The sequence below is a fragment of the Palaemon carinicauda genome, chromosome 43 (genome assembly GCF_036898095.1).
Source record: "Palaemon carinicauda isolate YSFRI2023 chromosome 43, ASM3689809v2, whole genome shotgun sequence".
Taxonomy (NCBI): Eukaryota; Metazoa; Arthropoda; class Malacostraca; order Decapoda; family Palaemonidae; genus Palaemon; species Palaemon carinicauda.
This window is the reverse complement of record NC_090767.1, coordinates 20,164,640-20,186,273: the sequence shown is the minus strand read 5'-3', so window position 1 is coordinate 20,186,273 and position 21,634 is coordinate 20,164,640. Positions and strand designations below refer to the sequence as shown.

Here is a 21,634-nt window from a genome sequence, read left to right as displayed (position 1 = left end):
TAAAAAAACATAATATATGTGAAATTATTAGCCAAAATCAAGAAATAATATTAAATAGATGTTGATGAATATAATTTATTGAAATAATCACAAAATATATAATAATTGGAAGATTTATTTAAAAAGAACAGCTCCAGCTCGTTAAAATAATAAGCGTAAATAACATAATATATGTGAAACTAATAATAAAAAACAAGAATTAATATTTATTATATATTGAAAGATATAATTCTATCAAAAGCATTACAAAATATATATTAATTAGAAGAAATAGTTAAAAAGAACACTGCTCGTTTCACTCGCTGGAACGCCAGCGATCAGCTGACAAACAATAACAGTAATCAGAGTGACTCGGCGAAATGCGATAACGGTACGAAGCCTATTTTAACGAATGACGTCACTTTCCTGTAACTTCCTGTATCATTACAGTAACGGGAAGACTCCTGTACGTCATTTCATGGCTGTAACATCCTGGTACAGGTCAGTTTCAACGTTATTCTATGTAATTGTTATGTCTAAAGTGATGGTGATTTAGACCACACCCTTCTACTATATGTGAGCTGGTGATGTTAGTCGAAACAAGGCTAGTTTAAGCTATGTACAGTTGGCCTTCACTAATTCCGGCACACTGACGTCTCCTGAGCTTGTCGTGAAGTGTACCGGAATTAGTGAAGCCAGCTGTACATATTTTTTACGATTTTTTTACTATTTTATCTAGTTTCTTTTCCTCTCGTTATTTTGAAGTTTTTATAGTTTATATACGAAAGAATTATTTTATTATTGTTATTGTTCTTAAACGTCTGTTATTATTTTCCTTGTTTCCTTTCCTCACTGGGCTATTTTTCCTTAATGGGATCCTTATGAGTCTTATAGCATCCTGATTTTCCAATTAGGGTTGTTTAGGGTTGTAGCTTAGCCAGTAATAATAATAATGAATCAATTTTATTTATGAGGAAAATATTTTATATCTCTGAAAGATGACATTATGAAGATAGATTTACAATTTATGAAATAGGATATGTAGTGATGCCTCGGTATTATTATAAACTGAGGATACTAGAGTCCTAAGGGGGTCACAACCTCCCCCATAGGTAAGTAGGTAAACATATGGCTCCTAGGTTAGGTTAGGTTGCGGAACCTCGGGTTATGTGGTGTTCTTCTGTTTGTTTCCCTGGGTGTATGTATAATGACGGTAGTTTAAGGGGGTTCGCAGGTAGCGTTTAACCCTCCCTTAAGTAGGTAAGGACATAGCTATTAGGTTAGGTTATGTGGTGTTCTCGTGTAGATGTTCTGCAGAAAAATGGCCACAGTTTATATTGTACAACGTCCACATCTTACGAACGACTAGAAAAGGGGAAGAAAATTCCCATTTTCTATGCACGTAGGAGGAACTGACTGCTGATATACAAAGGCTCCTGTTTCCCTCTTTATATGTGGACCTGTTTCCCTTTTTAAATAAGGTTTTTTTAGTTATTACTAATGCAATTTAACGATGAACGTCAATGTCAGACGGAGCACATTATTTACTACTGGAAAACCTGTAGTATTTTCTATCCATTCCGTTCTTTGCTGGACGGAGGGAGTTGCCTTTCCATCGGCACCTCCTTACTTGTCTTCTCTATTCTAGTTCTTTTATGTTCTCTGTTTTTTTTCCACATCTGGTATATATATTCTTTTCCTTCCTTTATTCCTTCTAGCTTGAACAGAACGTTTCCTAATATCTTCTTCTTTTCCCCCTCTTTTCCTTTTCCTCTTCTGTAGTTCTATTATTTTCCTTCTCTCGTCGCTGAGATCAGGACAGTAAAGAATGAAATAAAATAATTTTCTGACTGTATCTATAATTTTAACAATTTTACACAGAGTCCGTTCTAACCAACTACATAGGTTCCTAGTTTTAAAATTTCTATAATTTGAAAAATATGGGTTTCCAAGTATTTCCGTTAAAATCGTTCAAAGTTCCATTAAATAAACAAGGAACCCTTAATTAGAATCATTAGGAATATTGTACTACAGTACACATTTATCCATTTCTGTAATGTATTTATACAGTAATTCTAAATTGTATTACAGGTAGGAAAATACAGTATAGTGTTGCTTATATGACAGTAAAGATTAGGGTAAATGGCACTTTTCATCGCATGTTAATGTTACAAAAACATTATGAAAATAATAACCGAAGATAATATTCCTATTGTTCATTATTGTGTCTTTCCAGATAAGGGAGAATTAAGCCAGAGTGATTCCGTTATCCGTACTCTTAAATTCACGTCTCGGAAAGATCATTCTTTACCCGAGGGGAAGTTCTTGCGCCGTCAAAAGCGGAGACTTTAGCCATGGCCGCAACGAGCGGGGCAGACAGACGGGAATACTACGAGGAGCAGGAAAAGTAAGTACCGATGTTTAGAAGTGTTTAAGTCTATTTGGTCACAGATGTTTAGCCTACTTATAACTTAAGACCGGAGAACTTTCAAAAGTAAGAAATGAGAAGTGATTTAAATAAGTGCAAAATGAAATGCGAATTGACCGAGTATTTGTTCCTACGCAAATGCAAACCCTGTTATTATTATTATTATTATTACTATCCAAGCTACAACCCTAGTTGGAAAAGCAAGATGCTATAAGCCCAGGGGCTCCAACAGGGAAAAATAGCCCAGTGAGGAAAGGAAATAAGGAAATAGATAAATGAAGAGAACAAATTAACAATAAATCATTCTAAAATAAGTAACAACGTCAAAACAGACGTTGATAGGAGTATGCTTTCAGAACTTTTAGAACTATACCTAGGTGGCGCTAGTTACTGCCTATTGGCAAGGAGACCCTACCAACCTGACATACACCACTTGGGGCTCTCACTTTGTTTTCAATAGCTTTAGTTACTCAAGGGATACTTTCCACTCTGTAAAGTTAGAAGAGATATTACTCATGGTAAGCAGCTCTTCTAGGGTGAAGGATACTCCAGAATCAAACCATTGTTCTCTAGTCACGGGTAGTGCTAAAGTCTCCTTACCATGGTCTTCCACTATTTTGAGTTAGAGTTCTCTTGCTTGAGGGTACACTCGGGCATACTATTCTATCTTATTTCTCTTCCTTTTGTTGTTTTGAAGTTTTCATAGGTTATTCATGAGAGATCTAATTTAATGTTGTTACTGTTCTTAAAGTATTTTATTTTGATTGTTTATTACTTCTCTTGTAGTTTATCTCTATTTCCTTTTCTCACTGGGTTACTTTTCCTCGTTGAAGGCCTTGGGCTTATAGCATCATGTTTTTCCAACTAGGGTTAAAGCTTAGCTAGTAATAATAATGATAATTGGTTCTGGGGCTCTCTACTGGCTGTTTTAATCCTCTAGATAATTGGTTGGACGATCACATTCTGCGAGGGTTTTCTGGAAGAAGAAAGGTTTAGTAGTTTCTTGATAACTGTAACTGTAATACTTGTCGGTTTATTTGGCCGATTCTACTTTGTTGTTCCCTCTAGACAGTTTTTCTTTTCTTTGACAACGTAATCCTAAGAATATTGGAAGTCATTAGTATCGATGTGATCCGTTAAAGGAAAAAGTTTTTGCCGCCGACTTCTTTCCTTTTCTGTCTTCCCATTCCTGAACGTTTACCTGATTGTGCCGTTGTTGCTGTTGTTGTTGTTGTTGTGGTTTTTTTTTTTTCCTCCCCAGCTGGAGCATCGTCGTCAGCCTGAACGACCCTTCAAGGAGAGCTGCAAGTTTCTCCTCCTCTTTTGCCTCAATCTCTCTCCTTCGTCTCTTCTCTCTGTAGGTCGGGATGAAGGGTCCCCAACCTTCATTTTCCATCTATGAACTAGGAAGTTCAAGTAGACCGATCGATTGGAGTTACTTACATAATGCTTACTTTTTCTTTTTCCTTCACCAAAGACAGAGAGAAGACAATGAACATGAGCGCACCCTCGTCCATTCACCCGAGGCTGGGATTCGCGCCCACTACAAGCTACTGTGCACACTTGCACTCCTACAGGAGCTTGCCCTCAACTATGTGTGTTTACTCCTTGCACGCTCCCTTTTCTGCTCTCACTCTCTCCTGTGCATGTGCGAGCTTTTATAAGTGGAAGAATGGAAGTTCTCCAAGAGGACATTCTTAGAGTATCCCCTCACCTGTTCACACATCCGGAAAGTCCTGCCTGCAATTAAAAAGTGACGTTACTTAACTAGTGAGTGTGTGAGCAGGGCGACTAATCCCCCCCTGCTACCACCCCCCCCCCCACTAACTAGTGGTGGGTAGTTTTACTGTACTGTACCTGTCTAAAAAGTTTTTTGGCTAGTTTTCAGCATTCGCTGAACTAGTATCCACTGTAAAGAGCTCAGTGTTTGTATAGTCTTTTTATAGTTTATATATGACATATCTGTTTTGACGTTGTTAATAGTTTATATATGACATATCTGTTTTGACGCTGTTACTGTTTTTAGAATGATATATTGTTAATTTATTCTCATCATTTATTTATTTCCTTATTTCCTTTCCTCACGGGGCTATTTTTCCCTGTTGGAGCCCTTGGGCTTTTAGTATCTTGCTTTTCCAACTAGGGTTGTACCTTAGATAATAATAATAATAATAATAATAATAAATAGAAATTATTTCCAAATTTGTCCTTTACAATACCTACCTACCTTACAGCCTACACTCATGTGCTAAATGTCTCTGTAAGTTAAGGAGTTTGTTTCGTGAGAACATCTGGTCATTTTGTGGTATATTACATGAGGCATATTGTTCTTGAGGTTATACAAACCTTTCATCTTTTTCATCAAAAGTATTGTCTCTGCCAAAGGTGAGATCTCTATTGGATCATTAACAACTCAGTTTGGTAATAACAGACTGGTAAGGGAACTCACTCGCTCGCTCGTCTGACTGTCAAGGTCAATTTGGCTTTGGCCACATCAAGGGTTGATGTAGATGCTGCTGCTCTTACCTCTCTCCTGCTGTTGACTCTATCTTTTTCATTTATTCCTTTGGATAATTCACTTCCTGACTGTTCCACTTTGCTATGGAAGGGGTAACAAAAGTCCAGGAAAGCCAGCTGTAGTCGTGGGGACTTGGTCCCCGAGGACACGACCTCTCTCTTGGGATAGGTGGATGGTACCCGTGTGGTTCCCGCAGGGCCATGGACCAGAGTCTTGCTTACGTTCTGGTACTGGCCATTCTGGTAGCCCAGTAGCTGTGCCCTGGTGGGTTATGCTGTCAACCCCTGTCACTCCAGCAATCCCAGTAGCGAGGCTAGAGGGCCGGGTAGCCTTTGCTGATCCGTCTACTCCGGTAGTCGGCCGGGACGGATGGGAGCTTGTCTCTTGGTCTGTTTCAGGCATGATGAGAAAGTTGTTGCGGCTTCCTTCTTATGCATGGACTTACTTTGGGAAGAGAAGGTGGCACCATTTGATGCCATGATAGAGGGCTTGTAGTAGGTGGAGAATGTGGGTCGAAGGGCTCTTTGTATTGTGCCCATGAACACGATACCATTCTTGTCCCTCAACCCTGACCTGTGGTGCTGGGTTTACTGTGTGCTGAGTCTAGCGCCAAGCTGTCTTGTGCTGGAGTTCTCCTTCCATGGCCCCGGGCTTGCCGGGCCTTTGTCTTCTCCAAATTATGCGCCTGGTTCTGTCCTTGGGATGGAATAGATGTAATCACGAGTAGAAGCAGAGTCCGTAGCATGTGGCATCACCTTCATTCGCTGCAGTGGACGACAGTACTCCAGGGCAGGAGGTCGTGGGGATGTTGGCCTGCGGTTTGATGCCCACGGAGGCTGCCTACCCTGAGTTGGAGAGTTCTTTTCTGGAGGTCATGGCACTCATTGTGAATGTAACACTTTGGGGGAGGCTATGGTGGTTCCACCAGCGGGGAGGACATCGGTTGTATATCGGCATTTCTGTGGCCCTCTTGAATCGAAGCCCTGGTTGACCTTGCGTTGGACCAAGTGGATAGTCAGATCTGTGGATCTGGAAATTTGTTTGGTTCAAGCAGGTCCAACAAGGTAACAGGATCTTGCTCTCTAGGCTACGGAAGTTTTTTTTATGTCAAAGAATGCCACGTCTTAGCCGGAGTTTCCACTCTGAAGGGGGCCCTACCTTTATAGAGACTCAAGGCTGAAGTTACCTCCTCATTGAGTGCTGTGTTGACGGTCACTTGAGTTCAGGATGGAAAAAGTAAGGTCTGTGCTGTCTTCCATCAGAGAGGAAGACTTCAGGCTTTCCATAGATCTGAAAGATGCATACTTTCAACTGCCTGTTCATCAGACTTCTTGAAAGTACTTCAACTTGTCTCTCAACGGTATGGTGTACCAGACTATGTGTGGCTCCTCAGGTGTTCACTCAGGTGTACATTGTGGTAGCCGCTTAGACCCACTCGTGAAGGATGAGACTGCTGGTGTATCTCAACGACTGGTTGATCCTGGCCTCTTCAAAGAGACAGTTGCTTCAGAATCGAGGTCGACTTTTTGCACTTTGCCACGATCTGGGGATTGCGGTAAACTGGGAAAAGTTAAAATGTCATACCCAAGCAGAGGGTGTGAAGTACCTGGGCATGCCGATAGACTCGGCAGCAGCGAGACTTTTTCTTGTAGACGATGGCACAGGCAAGCTTGGGGAGGTTGCACGACTGTTCCCGTCAAAGACAGCTGCTCCAGTTTAACAGTGGCAACATCATCTCAGACATCAGTCTGTACAAGAGTAGCTTATTCTTCTAGGGTTTCTCCACCAGAGATCCCTTCACGGGTGCCTGAATGATCACTGGGTAGCAAGCAGGATCATTTTCCGTTACATCTTGTGCCGGTATCACAGGAGGTCCGAAACGATCTTGCCTGGTGGCTCGACAAGAACACTACTCCTGAGGAAGTACCACTCTACTTCTTAAGTCCAAACCTTCATCTGTCTTTGTATCAGGAGTGGGGTCCAAGGAATACAGGCATCTGCACATCAACATCCTCGAGATGTGAGCTCCTCCCTCTGCAAGCGTTCCAAGAAAGTTTGAGCGACAGCTCAGCTGTAATGGCCTACATCAGCGAGTAAGAAGGCATGTTCTAGCGCTCCCCTCGGCAAGTTTGTGAAGCAGATGCTTATTTGGGCAGGGTTTCACCCTGTAGCATTGTCAGCAAGGTGCATTCTGGGCAAGATGAATGACCTAGTCCACACATTCAGCCATCAGGGCCAGGCTGCAGGAGCAGAGTGGTGTCTACAGCCTTTCGTGAAGGAAAGGCTTCTTGCCCTGTGGGGTTCACTGGGGATCAACCTGTTTGCGATCCTTGGGCAGTGTTTGAAGAAGCCTGGCAACACCTCTGGGATCACGTGGACATTTACACCTTTCCCCCATTCACCCTGATTGGGCCAGTAATCAATAGGGTGTTGATTATGACAGGAATTGGAATGACCTTGGTGGCTCCAAGATGGCCACAGTCCAAGTTGTATCCTGATCTGCTAGCTCTTCTGGTTGAGGTCCCAAGAGAACTACCCTTATGGCCACCTCTTCTTTGTCAGCCGCACCTGCGCAGTTACCACTCGCCCTTGGAGTCCTTATCTCTTCACTGTGGAGCATCTCCTTTGAGCGAAAGGCTTTTCACAAGGCATTACACATGAGATGTCTAGTTATCTCCAGAGGTCCACTGCATCAGTCTACCAGGCTAAGGGGGCCATCTCCTGTGATTGGTGTCGTAGAAGAGGATTTCTTTGTCTTCCTTCATCGAGAAAAACGTCTCTCAGTTGCATCCATCAAAGGTTACCTCTAGGCCTAGAGTGTGGTGTATCCACTGGAAGATATATTCCTCTTGGCTTTTCAGGAGCTGTCAATGCTCGTGAGGAGCTTCAAACAATCTTGCCCACCCTGCGATCTTAGGCCCCTGTAGTGGGATGCGACCCTAGTAATCAGGTTTCTTACGCGTACCCCATTCGAGCCCTTGAAGAGGACTGAATCAGAAAGGGATCGGATCTCAAGACATTCTTCCTACCATCCTTACTGTCGACTAAGGGAATGAGCGAGTTGCGTGGTATTTCTTACGTAGCCAAGGAGGTCTCCTTTAGTTTTGTGCCTAACTTTGTGGCAAAGATAAAGAATCTGGCGGCATAGGACCCCAGGTGTGAATCCTCCATCCCCTCCCCCCAAGAGATGTCAGGTGGTGATGAAGACGAGAGGATCTCGTATTCCGTAAGGTCTCTTGGGTGTCGTATGAAGAGAACCCCACATCTCAGGCCGGAGTGTAGGAATCTCTTCGATGGGTTTGCCAGATCTAAGAAAGAGCTGTCAGGGAACACGGTGTCTTTCTGGCTTCATGAGCCTCAACAGAGAGCTTACTCTCTGGCTGATGAAGTCAGGGGTATTGCCCCAACTCTCCCTACTTTCAAAAGAAACCAGTCAGTGGGTCAGGTGAGGAAGGCAGGTGTCAGGGAAGGCAGACCACCTTCACATCCTTCTACCTTAGAGAATGTATCCACAAGTCTATTGAGTTCTTCATACTTGGATCTGCGGTGGCTCTTCAAACCGTTGTATAGCAAGCCCAGCTCCCTTATGAGGACAGATTGCATCTCATCTATGGTATCATTTTAACAGAGGTTGGAAGTGAATGTAGTATAACTGTCTCTTCTCCTTTTTTCTTCTGCCTCTCTTGTGGGGTCAGCGATTGAAGTGTTGCTAGCTGGTCAGACAAGATGCTGGTGAGTTGCACTTCAAACTTCTGTGTAACCAAAGAGGTAAATCTCCCCATTCTTCATGTGAGTTTTGAGATGGCGAATCTAATACCAACCCATTACTCATTTTCCTGGTGTTGGACTCTGGCTGATATGTCATTTTGGGGAAGTGTCTCTTTGATTTGGTACAAAACAGAAATAGGTACGTCCTGGGACCTATCAGTTTGTCATACCTACGATAAACAGATAGGCCATAGTGTCTCTGCTTTGCTTCTCCACAGAACAAGCCTTGAAGACATTCAGGGAAGATACAGAATCCTCCAGGGGGTTCTGAGGGGCCATCTGACCATCCAAGCAGGCAGTGAGTCTCCATAAGCAAAGGACGAGGGTTTGTATGTCACGGGGGAACAAACCGTCCCTCTGAGTCCTGGGTTGAAGCAGCAAGATTGAATAGAGAAGCGACTGTGGTGGGGGAGGGGCTTTGCGATGCTCATTATCCACTTCAACAACCGATTCCAGCTCGCACCAAAGTGATCTCCCAAATTGGACTCAGGTTTTTATGAATAGGAAAAATACAAATTACTTTTAAGATTTGTTATATTTTATCATTGGTCGATTATGAATTTCGTTTTTATGTATTTTTGAGACTACCTTTTGATTGCTGGAAAAAATGTCCCCATTATCATCTGTGTTCTGTTTTTGGAATTATTTTCAATTTTGGTTTCAGTGAGCATTGTTTGAGATTGATTGACAATTGAGCAAAAGATTATGTTTTCATCTGCAATGATTATTGATCTCTGATAGAAACTACGTATTATTCAGACTCATTTTCTTCCAGCCCGTCCTGGCTTTACCTGTTCCCGTACAAGATGGTACATTGGTCGTTGTCACGTCCGTCATGGATGGCTGCTGCTGCCTATGCAAGAACGGGTGGCGTCCCAGAAGGCGTCGATGACAGGTCTGGTTTGCGTCAGTCAAGATCAGCTGGCTAATGTCTCTGGCCATTCCTCTTCCTCTGGGCCATCTTAGAAGAAGTCTGTAGAGAGAGGACTGTTGTTCCAAGAGATGTCAGTGATGGGGTTTACTCCCTTGTCATCTATATGGTCTCTAAGGTGAGTCGTGTCTCCTCGGATTCTCCTGCGCTTCTAATTTGTTCCGTAACTGGAATACAAACCTTAGCTATTTAATATGGGTTATTACTTTCGGCGTTGCTGAAATGACGAGCCACTGATTTTTAACGAGGGTTTACTACCCACACCTCCAGTTAGTGGGGGTAGGGTAGGGTATCTTGCTACCCCCCCCCTCTCACACCTGTGCTTGAGCTCACTTTGCTCTCGGCTCGGATGGTAGTCGGACGTGTCCGCTCTCATCCTCGCCGTCATTTGGCTGCCATTTAATTTTTTTGTCTTTTTCTTTTTCTAGTTCTGTTTGTGAAGTTGGCCTGTGATTATGTGCACCTGCCCTGTGTTTCCCGACCGCCCCTGTGGAACATTCATGTCGGCGGTCGAGACTGATCCTCACGCCCTTTGCCCTTCTTGTAGGGTCCAACGGTGTGATAGCAACAACAGGTGTAGTGAGTGCAGGGAGTGGTCTACCTCTCAGTGGGAGAGGTTTTCGCGACGATGGAAGAAGTCCAAACGGGATATTTCTCCTTCGAAGGTTTCTTTGAAAGGAGAAAAACCCAAGGACTCTTCTTCCGGTGCCCAAACCTCCTCGGAAGCTCCCACTCGGTCGGTCTCTTTCGAGAGACCGTCGAGTGGTAGCATAGACCGAAGCACTGTTTACCAATCTCGGGGCTCGAGAGATGACGTTGCTTCCCCTAGCGAAGCAGCTCCACCTATCCCCCCGGGGGAGGATATGTCACTAACCCCCCTTTTTCAGCTTTGGTCCTCCTTGGGGCTTACAGGTTCGCCCTCCAAGGAGGTTTTGCTTAACTACATCCGATTGGGTGCCGCCGTCGAGCAATCGCCGCCATCACCGGCAGAGGTTGATCCTCTGTCTCTTGTCGACGTTGTAGTGTCAGAGGTATCCAATGCGGTATCACCCATCACCTCTACCTCTTCAAACCCTACGGTTGCTGACGGCTTAGTTTCTCCCGTCTCTGTTCAACCTACGAGGGAGAAACTAAGTCCATCGCCAGTCTCTCCTGCTGGTGTTTCTTCCCCTCGGGGGAGTTCACTTACAGAGACTCCTCTTCGGAGGACTGCAGAAGGTCAGCTTGCTGATCCAACGGCCCCCAGAGGACGCAATCGTCTGAAGGCATCTTCGCCAAAAAGGCCTTCCTTTAACTGCGGTGAGGAGGCGCCTCTTTGGTTCATCACCTTCGTTGCAGTCTACCGCAGAGGAGCCTCGAGACTGATCACCTATCACTGTTCCTGCACTGGTCCTGGACCTTTCTGCAGATCGTTCGCAAACTCCTTCAGTGGAAGGTCGTCCTTTTAAAGGACACGTCGACCTTCCACCTGATAGACCTGCCCACCTGCCGTCACCTTTTTTTACATAGGTCTAACAAGGCTTCACCGGAGCGCGCTAAGGTGCGCCAATCAGATACGCGCTATGCGCCAACGAAACCTGACGAGCGCTCTTTAGTAACTCGTCAGGCCCCATCTCTAAACCCTAACACAGGGCATCAAGGGCGTATGCGCCAACACGCGCACACGTCCCAACAGGAGCATAGCTCCATCACGCGCTACGCGGGCCCTCAAGCACATACGCGCCCATGTTCTTCTGCGCGCCAGATCTTGCTTGAGCCTAATCGCAAACATTCCCCTACACGCTCGGGCCCAGCTGCGCGCCAATTCTCACCTGCGTGCGGTCAACGTCTTACGCGCCAGCGCTCTCCTACACGCCAGCGCTATTCCGCGCGCCATCAGTCTCCTGCCCACGCTCGAACGCGCCCAACAGCTAACTCTCCTGCGCACCAACGATCTACTGATCTGGGCGCTGCTGGAAAGTCAACAAAGCTGGCTTCTCCCACACGCCAACTAGTACCATCGTGCCAGCCTTCTCCTGCATACATCTGCGAGGATACGCGCGCGCGCCCCGCACGTTCTCGCCTATCCTCTCCAACGGATTCGCGCCAACGTTCTATCGCGCGCCCACGCGCCTCACATGTTTCAACTGCGCGGCCGCGTGCTAGGGATCTTTCTCCTGCGTGCGCGCCCTACGACGGTACAGGCACGCATGAACTCTCACCCGCGTGCCCGCGCACTCAACGTATTGATCCTATGCGTCCGTGCGCTAATACTCTCCCGCGCGCTCGCTCTCGCACCAACGGTCTCCCTCCCGCGCGCCCACAGTCTCCCGCGCGCCCACAGTCTCCCGCGCGCCCACAGTCTCCCGCGCGCCCACAGTCTCCCGCGCGCCCACAGTCTCCCGCGCGCCCACAGTCACAGTCTCCCGCGCGCCCACAGTCACAGTCTCCCGCGCGCCCACAGTCACAGTCTCCCGCGCGCCCACAGTCACACTCTCCCGCGCGCCCACAGTCTCCCGCGCGCCCACAGTCTCCCGCGCGCCCACAGTCTCCCGCGCGCCCAAGCAGTCTCCCGCGCGCGAGACTGCTGAACTACACACGACAAAGTCGCCATCGCCTCATTCCCCTCCCCGCAAGCGCATACCACCGCCCAGTGTGGGAGAAGGGAAGCATCTAGAAGGGTCCAGGATTCCAAAGCCATCACAGGTGAACCCACCAATGATGAGGACTCCTCCCAGGGATCCTTCAATTCCTGTCCCTTCAAAGGGTATATCTGACAGCGCATCTGTCAGCCAATAGCCCTGGTTCAGTGCACTGATCAGAGCCATAACGCAGGCTTTCAAGCTTGTCCTCTCTTAATTAGGGCACAGATCCATGGCTGCTTCTACCCTTTTGAAGAGAAAAAGAGGAGTTCCAGACGCGGTAACTTCCCCAAGGGCGAAACTGACTCCACGCAGACCTTTGAGGCAGGTTCCTTCTTTTCCCCAGACTGCCTCTACTTCCCTTTCGGACGAAGATTTCCCGTCCCCAGGGGAATCACGCGAAGAGGGACTTTCCCCCATCGCACCAACGGGGGAAACCTCTCCTCGCGCCGAGGTGTCTACTCAGTCGGGGATTGAAAGGAACATGCCACCCTCGTCAATGTTGGAGTCCTACATCCTTCCAAGGAAGGAATCCAAGGACTCCAAAACATTGCCGAAGTCCTCTACTAAGAATAGGATGGAGCCAGCGAGCCACTCAAGGAACGTCTGCGACTCTCCCCAAGAAGAGCCTTTGGGGACAGAAGGAGACTTCGCTGCAAATCCTACATCAGGAAGAGACCAGCAAGAGTCAGGATATGCGTTTTGGCAAGTTCTGACTCTAATGAGGGCTCTCAAAGGGTTTTCCGACCCAGAGATCCCTCCTCGAGAGGGCAAAGACACGGTCTTAGACCGCGTCTTTGCTACTCAAAAGCCCTCTAAGACCGGTGCAGCCCTGCCCTGGTCTCAAGGTGTAAAGAGTACCAGGGACAAGATCTCACAACAGCTCTCCGAGATGTCCTCCTCCAACCGTTCCAGTACCAAGAAGCTCTTCCCACCTCCTTGTCTAGCTCTTCCACTTCACCACGCGCTGGAAGAGCTAACCAGGGGAGTCCTTCTTGAGAGAGACTCCAACCGTCGGGTCTCATTTTCGGCAGCCGAGATCCTCAATCAGGAGAAAGTCGTGAACTGTACTATGCAAGCCACGATATCTGGTTGGGGACCTTAGGTATCCTGATACGTTCTGAGGATTTCTCCAAGGAACGTACCAGGAAAGCTATGGAAACCTTCCTTCTCTCAGGTACTCGCACGATCGAGTATCTGGCCCACAAAGTCTCGAACCTGTGGGCGAATACCATCCTGAAACGTCGGGATGCAGTAGCTGAGAGATTCCATCGGAAGGTCCCTAGCGCCGAGATCAATAGGCTCAGACATTCCTCCATAGAGGGGTCTGTTCTTTTCGAGCCTAAAAATGTGGAACATGCTGCTGAGAGGTGGAGGAATTCTCATCAGGACTCCCTCCTTCATAGGGCTTTAACATCCAAGCCCTATAAGCCTCCAGCACCACAGAAGTCCTGTCCAGTCAAGACCACTACGAAGACAACAGCAGCAAAGACTATGGTGTCTAAGATCTTTCCTGTCAAAGAAAGGAAAGGCAAAAAGTCTTCCAGGGGAAGCAAAAATCCTAGAGGGAGCAGCCGAGGCCGCGAACGCTAGGATAGGCAGTCCCCCTGCATTTCCACCAGTGGGGGTATGCCTACAAAGTTGCTCAAACAGGTGGAAGCAACTCGGGGCCGATTCCTGGAAAATCTCCATGATCAGTCTAGGCTATCGCGTCCCGTTCATAACTCTCTACCTCCCCTGACGACGAATCCAGTGTTATTGAACTCCCTTGCCATGGAATCGGCAAGGGGGCAAGCCCTTCGGGCAGAAGTCCAGACCCTGTTGAAGAAGGGCGCTCTCCAAGAGGTCCTCGACGGATCCCCAGTCCTCTTCAGTCGACTCTTTCTTGAAAAGAAGGCATCTGGAGGCTGGAGACCAGTCATCGACCTCTCAGATCTGAACAAATTTGTCAAACAAACTCCGTTGAGCATGGATACGGTGGACACAGTCAGACTAGCAGTAAGACCGCAAGACTTCATGTGCACACTGGACCTAAAGGACTCGTACTTCCAGATCCCAGTCCATCCGTCTTCAAGGAAGTACTTAAGATTCAGCCAAGACAACAGAATGTACCAGTTCAAGGTGCTATGCTTCGGTCTCTCCACAGCACCACAAGTCTTCACCAGAGTGTTCACCCTCGTATCATCTTGGGCACACAGGATTGGCTTCCGTCTCCTTCGTTCTCTGGACAACTGGTTAATCCTAGCAGACTCGGTGTCAACCCTTCTTCAACACCGAGACAAACTTCTAAGACTTTGCCAAGATCTGGGGATCATGGTAAATCTCGAAAAGTCCTCACTGCTTCCCACTCAAAAACTGGTATACTTAGGCATGATCATAGACACCAATCTCCACAAAGCCTTCCCATCAGATGACAGGATAGCAAGGCTGAGGAAGGTCGCAAGACCTTTTCTCATACGAGAAGAACTTCCAGCCCAATAGTGGTTACATCTCCTCGGTCACCTTTCATCGCTGGCCCGTCTCGTTCCCAATGGTCGCCTCAGGATGAGATCCCTCTAGTGGCGACTCAAGTCCCGGTGGAATCAAGCGGACAACTCCCCGGACATCCAGATCCCCATGGGACCTGCGGAACTGACGGATCTCCAGTGGTGGGTGGCAGACAAGAACCTACAAAAGGGAGTGGATCTTCTTGTCCTCCCCCCGGATTTGACAGTGTTTTTGAACGCTTCAAAAAAAAAGGGTTGGGGGCCCACGTTCTGCACCACACGACCTCAGGCCTCTGGTCAGAGTCAGAAAAGTACCTCCACATAAATCTCCTAGAGATGAAGGCCATCTTTCTGGCCCTTCAACAGTTCCATCAGTACCTGGCAAGTCACTCTGTGGTGATGATGAGCGACAACACCACAGTAGTTGCCTACATCAACAAACAACGAGGTATTTTTTCGCAGCAACTATCCCATCTAGCAGTAGAAATACTGAGATGGTCCGAAATCCGCTCGATACCACTATCGGCACGCTTCATTCCGGGCAAACATTCCGGGCAAAAGGAATGTGCTCGCCGACAACCTGAGCAGAGTATCTCAGTGAGTACCGAGTAGTCTTTGGATCATCTAGTAGCCAACAAAGTCCTGACTTTGTGGGGTTCTCCGACTGTGGACCTCTTCGCAACGGCCCTGAACTTCAGGCTCCCGCTGTACTGTTCCCCAATCCCAGACCCCAAGACTCTCTGGCAAGATGCTTTCCAACAACGGTGGACAACATCGACGTTTACGCCTTTCCCCCGTTCTGTCTGATGAGGAGGGTACTCAACAAGACCAGAACATCGGTCAATCTTTCAATGACCCTCATAGCTCCGCTATGGCATCATGCAGAATGGTTCCTGGACCTTCTGCAACTCCTAACGGAGCCACCAAGAGAACTCCCTCCACGACACAATCTTCTCAAACAACCACATGCCAACATCTTCCACAAATCCGTAGGTTCACTGCGGCTTCACGCCTGGAGACTATCCAGCATCTCCTCTCTGAGAGAGGATTTTCGCAACAAGTTGCGATTAGGATGTCTGGACACCTGCGCAGGTCATCCGCAGGGGTCTACCAGGCGAAGTGGCGAGTCTTCTGGGGTTGGTGTCGTGGAAGGGGTATCTCTCACCCAGATGCCACTATTCCAGCAATAGCGGAGTTCCTCGTGTATTTGCGTGAAGAAATGCGCCTTTCAGTCTCGGCAGTGAAAGGCTATCGCTCAGCCTTAAGTCTGGCCTTCAGGCTCAAAGGAATGGACATTTCCTCATCGCTAGAACTTTCTCTACTCGTACGTAGTTATGAACTTACCTGCCCTCAGTCGGAAGTGAAACCTCCCCCATGGAACGTGGTTCGAGTTCTCAGGTCTCTTAAGAGACCTCCGTATGAACCAGGCATCAGATCGCCACCTAACCTGAAAGACGGTATTCCTGCTAGCTTTGGCCTCGGCCAAGCGAGTCAGCGAACTTCATGGTCTCTCGTATGACATTGCTCATTTAAGGGGATGGGGGGAGGTAACGTTCAGCTTCGTCCCTGAGTTTATTGCTAAGACTCAGAATCCAAGAGTAGCGGATCCTCGATTCGACTCCTTCCGGATTTCTAGTCTCCGTACTATAACAGATGACCCAGACCATCTCTTACTATGTCCAGTGAGGAGCTTGAGGCTGTACCTCAAGAGAACAGCCGCAGCCCGTCCTCGTGTGCCTGCACTATTCGTCAGCACAGGAAGGACCAAGAGGAGGGTCACCAAGAACACCATCTCAGCATGGATTTGCAGGGTTGTTGACCTGGCACTGAATCCAGACCCTCCTCCGTCACGTCGCCCCAGAGCACATGATGTCAGGGGCATAGCTATATCCCTGGCCTTCAAAAGAAATTTTTCAGTGACGCAGGTTCTTCAAGCTGGGGTGTGGAAACGTCAAACAACGTTCACATCCCACTACCTGCAAGACGTGACCCTCAGAAGACTTGATACGTTCTCTATCGGTCCTGTGGTGGTTGCACAACAGCTGGTTTAAAACCTCAAGCTTCTTATTGGACAAGTAGCAGAAGGTCGAGGGCATTGTTACCCGGTTTTAGTCTGCATGAATGAAGAGGTTTGACTGGCCCTTATTCTTTTTTTCATCCTCCCCTCTCTTGGGGAAAGCAGCATCCTGGGTTCTTTGCATAGCTAACCTCAAACCACTGCAGGTAAACCATGCTTCCTTGTGTTCCTAGTATTAAGATTAATACTATTACGTCCCCATACCCTGACGAGGTGGTATTGGGAAAGTCCTAGTCTATAAGTTTCCATCTAAAGAACTTCAGAACAACATTCTAGGACGAGTCACACTTCTTCTTACCTTCACACACAGCTTGCGTAGGCCGCAGACCTTGCGTAGCAAGGTTTTAGCGAGGTGCAGGGACTCCTTATTTCTTAAGTGCTACACACTCAAATAAGGAGTCCCCGGTCAAAGCCAAAAGCCAGACGGGCTGGGACGTCCACCCTTCCTAGTGGGTGAGTCACCCCTATTAAATGGTGTGGTTTGTATTCCAGTTATGGAACAAATGAAAAATTCGTAGATAATTTGTATTTTTCCTAACTACTGTATACAAACAGCTATTTAACCAAACTTGCCTGCCAGCCCTATCCCCCTTGAAGTCCTACCTCCAAGCAAAGTGAGCTCAAGCACAGGTGTGTGTGAGAGGGGTGGGGTAGCAAACTACCCTCCCCTACCCCCTCTAACTAGCGGTGTGGGTAGTAAACCCTCGTTAAAAATTAATGGCTCGTCATTTCAGCTACGCCAAACGTAATACCCCTATTAAATAGCTAAGGTTTGTATAGTTAGGAAAAATACAAATTATCTATGAATTTGTCATATTTGCATAAGTTTCATGATGTATTTATGTTTGAGAGTACAGTCTTGGGACTTTTTGCTCATAGGTAACTGCTGAGGAATTGACGGAGCCAGCAGCTAAAGCTGGAGAAGTTCGTTATCTGCGTCTTGGATTGGAGTGTAATGGAACTAAGAATGCATTAGTGGAGTCTTCTGAGCAACCTTTCGTAACATCAGCGCTGAAAATGCATCATCAGGAATTCATGGGACAGCCCATCAAGTAAGTATTTTAATGTGTGATGTAAAGTATGTAGAACTTCTAGTTGTTCTTATGCAAATAGGTTTATAATGGTTGAGAGAGGGATTTTGTTTGCAATCAGGGACAGGTACGTTTACTGCAAGGTATATTTGTTCCTTCCTAGTTTATGGTTGTCCATTGAATCGATGACGAATACTGCTTCCTTAAATGATAACTGGTGATGAGGATTAAATTAATGTTGTTGTCGCTGATGCCATTGTGCGTGACTGTGCAGACCAATCCTAGAACCACAGATTCTACCACACATCTGGCAGGTTCCTACGCATCCTACAAACCCTCGTTCTTTATTTAGATATTAAAGTTGGATGATGAGCAGCTATCCTACCACCGATTGGAAAGGGGCTCCTATTGTAGACTACTCACTTTTGTTTTGGCCACTTTCCAGTACTGTACGCATGTACAGACAGCTCCTGACAAAAATTTGTAATTTTCTTTCTCTTTTGCTGTAAGTGATGGAGAAGATGTAGTTGTATGGCTAAGAAAAATACAAATTACTTTTAAAATGTTTTATTTTATTATTGTTAACTGTAGCTTTTATTATGTTAGCCGTGTGTCATTTTTTCTGTTAAGCCTACTACTCTATGTTTAAGTTTATTCTGGTTGTTTTCCTCCATAGTGAATTAGACTATACTCTAGCTATTTTCCTCTTGTTGGAAATTTTGTGCAATATTGTACAGTGTTGAATCAACTATTATCACAGACAGACAATGCATGGAAACTGGCCGCACCCCAGATATGAATAAAAGAACCCCAGTCCACAATGGCAGTGGAACAATTGCCCTAGGGGGGTAGGCAGTTACATCCTACTGCAGGGGGTGCTGAAGATCTAAGAACTAGAAAAGGCCACCTTAGAAAATAGAACCTTGCAACATATATATATATAAGCTAAAAGAATTAAGCTTAACTCTGCATGAACTTGAAGGTGTTAGTTATATTTGCAATTGATGAGAGTTGATTTGTGTGGGAATGCGTGATTTTTAAGGTAATGGCCTGATACAATAGTAGTTTGTTCCAACACGGAGTACTTACCTCGAACTACTGTCTTAGGAGTATCTGGGATCTCCTCCCAACCGACCAAAATTTTGTGTAGTTTACCCTATCTCCGTTTTCTATGCGGGGGAACCTCTGGCGGAGTGATACGCGCCATGAGGAGACCCGGGGTCGGAGAGCGTGCTCGCTCAGGTCTCGACCTCCAGTAAGTTTTCTGGTCGCGTCGTGATAACATCTCGCCGCGCTCTCCTTACCCAGTGCGACCCTTTGTGTCCCACGCTAGCCTGATACAATAGTAGTTTGACCTATCTCCCATTTTGAAGTCCTTATCAACATCAATGGAAGGGAGAGAGAGATGCTTGGGTGATTCTAAAGTAAAATGGGTAGAATTAATATGATTTTCATAATGGAGAAACAATTTTCAATTGTTCACTTTTTTATTTGGATTATCTTTTGGCGAAGCTGGAAGATAATCCAAATAAAAACCTCCAGGTTTGTATTACGGGAAAAATACAAATTATCTTCAAATTTGTCTTTTCTTGTGTCTGTAGCAGAAAAGTCATATAAAATATTTTGACAAATTTTATCAAAACTATTTAGACTACATTCTATAAGTCTTTATAGGATTTTTTCTTTCATCTTAACATTATTATACGTTACTATAGTGTTTAATAGTTGAATTGACATTGTTTCTCTTTCCAGAGTGAACAACCGTTCTACCACTGCAATTATCAAGCCCTAAACCAAGAGCAACGAGGCAGCGCAGTGAGAAATTGAGGAAGCCATGAGGAGAGTCAAAGAGGCCCAGAACTTTATTGCATCGGCCATTGACCCCCGTCATATCTTTCTTGGACTCCTCCAAGGATGAAAGATCACGATTTAGATCACGGTAAGTCTCTCTCTCTCTCTCTCTCTCTCTCTCTCTCTCTCTCTCTCTCTCTCTCTCTCTCTCTCTCTCTCTATGTGTTTATGCAAAATACGTACTATTTTACAATTTCTCGACATCATAAGACTGAAATTAGCAGACTACTGAGTGTTTATGTATTGATGCAGAATGATATCAGAGCTAGTTTCCAAGGTGAGTTCTCTTTGCCACCATGAGGGATCCATTGTCTTGCCTTTTGACTATCTGTTTTAATATTGCATAGCTAATGCAGTTCTCTAGCTACTGATCTTACTTGATGTCTTTGCTTTTCACTATTTCCTCAAGGAACATCTAATTTATAGCACAAAGTATGGGATGTCCGAGTGACCTAAGTGTAGAATAGACATAATGATATAGTGAAACCTCGAGATACGAATGTTTTTTTATACGAAAAGCTCATTTTACGAAACGACATTCGAAGATTTTTTCGCCTAGTATTACGAAAAAATACTCAGGATACTAAATGAAATTTGTTGTAAATTTTAAGATCATGTTACTTGTAAAACAAGATTCAATCTGTGAAAAAAATCATGTTACGAAATCCACTCCAAAAAGAATCAATTTTGTATCTTTGGGTATTAATGTGTTTGTTATTTTCTCTACTCAAAGTATTGGTATTTCTCTCTCTCTCTCTCTCTCTCTCTCTCTCTCTCTATCTCTCTCTCTCTCTCTCTCTCTCTCTCTCTCTCTCTCTCTCTCTCTCTCTCTCTCTCTCTCTCTCTCTCTCTCTCTCTCTGTATTTTAGTAAGGTCACAGTAATAAAGTTGTGCTATGCTTGGCAGTGTATGAATTTTAAGGAGCAAGCAAGCCTTGGATTCATTGGGCGTCAAGAATCAAATGTAAAGAAACATTTAGGGAACAAATAGACAATAAAATGTCTTCTAATTCTTTCTATTTGAGGAACGAAAAATGGGGAGGTTAAAGAGTTTGGAATTAGCCTGACAAGTCAGGTAATATAAACCACAATGTTTTCAGGTTAATTTTACTCTCCTTCCAAATACCACAACATTTCTGAAGTTCTCATCTTGTCAGTGTATCTGATATGATTATTTGTAACAAATTGGATCTGCAAAGAAACAGGTACTTCAGCCTATAAGTGTAGTCTAGCTTAAACCTTGAAAGGTTTAATTAGCCTAGCCTAATCTAAAGACGTTTCGTTACCCTCGCCTTTGAATCGCATGCCATTTGTACCTTAAAATTATTCCTTGATATGTCTAATACAGTCTTTTATATTAGAAGGAGTTTACACGATCAAACTTACGTAGACCACGACTACCTGAGTAGCTTACTACTTGGACAAGTTAATAAAGTGAATTACTTACCATGGTTCTAGTGGACCCCAATATTTTTTCAGACTTGACAGTAATAGGAGGGCTTAGAAGCCCTGTAAAGGTAGAATTTTGTTGACGAATTCCATAAAATTGATAAGGCAATATGTTCTCAATCTGTATCATCTGTAGTGTGATTACAGATACATTATATCTACTGTACATTTGTAGCTTAATGTTATTGGCCACTTTGAGACTACACAGCCTACTCAGGGCATAGAGGCTTTCAAGGCTAGCTAGTATGCTACGATTGGTACAATTCTAGATTTGTCACTAAATTCATGAGGTGATATTAAGGTTTTCAAATTTCTTAACTATGCTAAGAATACCTCAGTACCTGGTAATAAAAGATACTCTTCTTTGTTGGCTTCTGTATGTTTGGGGCTTGACGTGTCAAGCAGCTTAAATAAGGGATTTTGACAAAGGAAACAATCTATTTCTGGGCGAGGGACCTGTGTCGCCCAGTGAAATGCTCCTTAAAGCACCATTTCT

General features: G+C 45.5%; 1 protein-coding gene and 1 long non-coding RNA gene across 22 annotated transcripts in view; both read left to right on the top strand.

Annotated features, from left to right (window-relative positions):
• Nucleotides 1-21,634, top strand: part of LOC137633427 (uncharacterized) — a 257,530-nt gene that overhangs the window by 206,331 nt on the left and 29,565 nt on the right. The gene's annotated exons all lie outside the window — the stretch shown is intronic.
• Nucleotides 333-20,150, top strand: LOC137633438 (uncharacterized). The gene is made up of 5 exons (XR_011042214.1): nt 333-480; nt 2,216-2,386; nt 9,469-9,742; nt 17,688-17,860; nt 19,592-20,150. It is a non-coding gene; the product is annotated as an uncharacterized lncRNA (long non-coding RNA).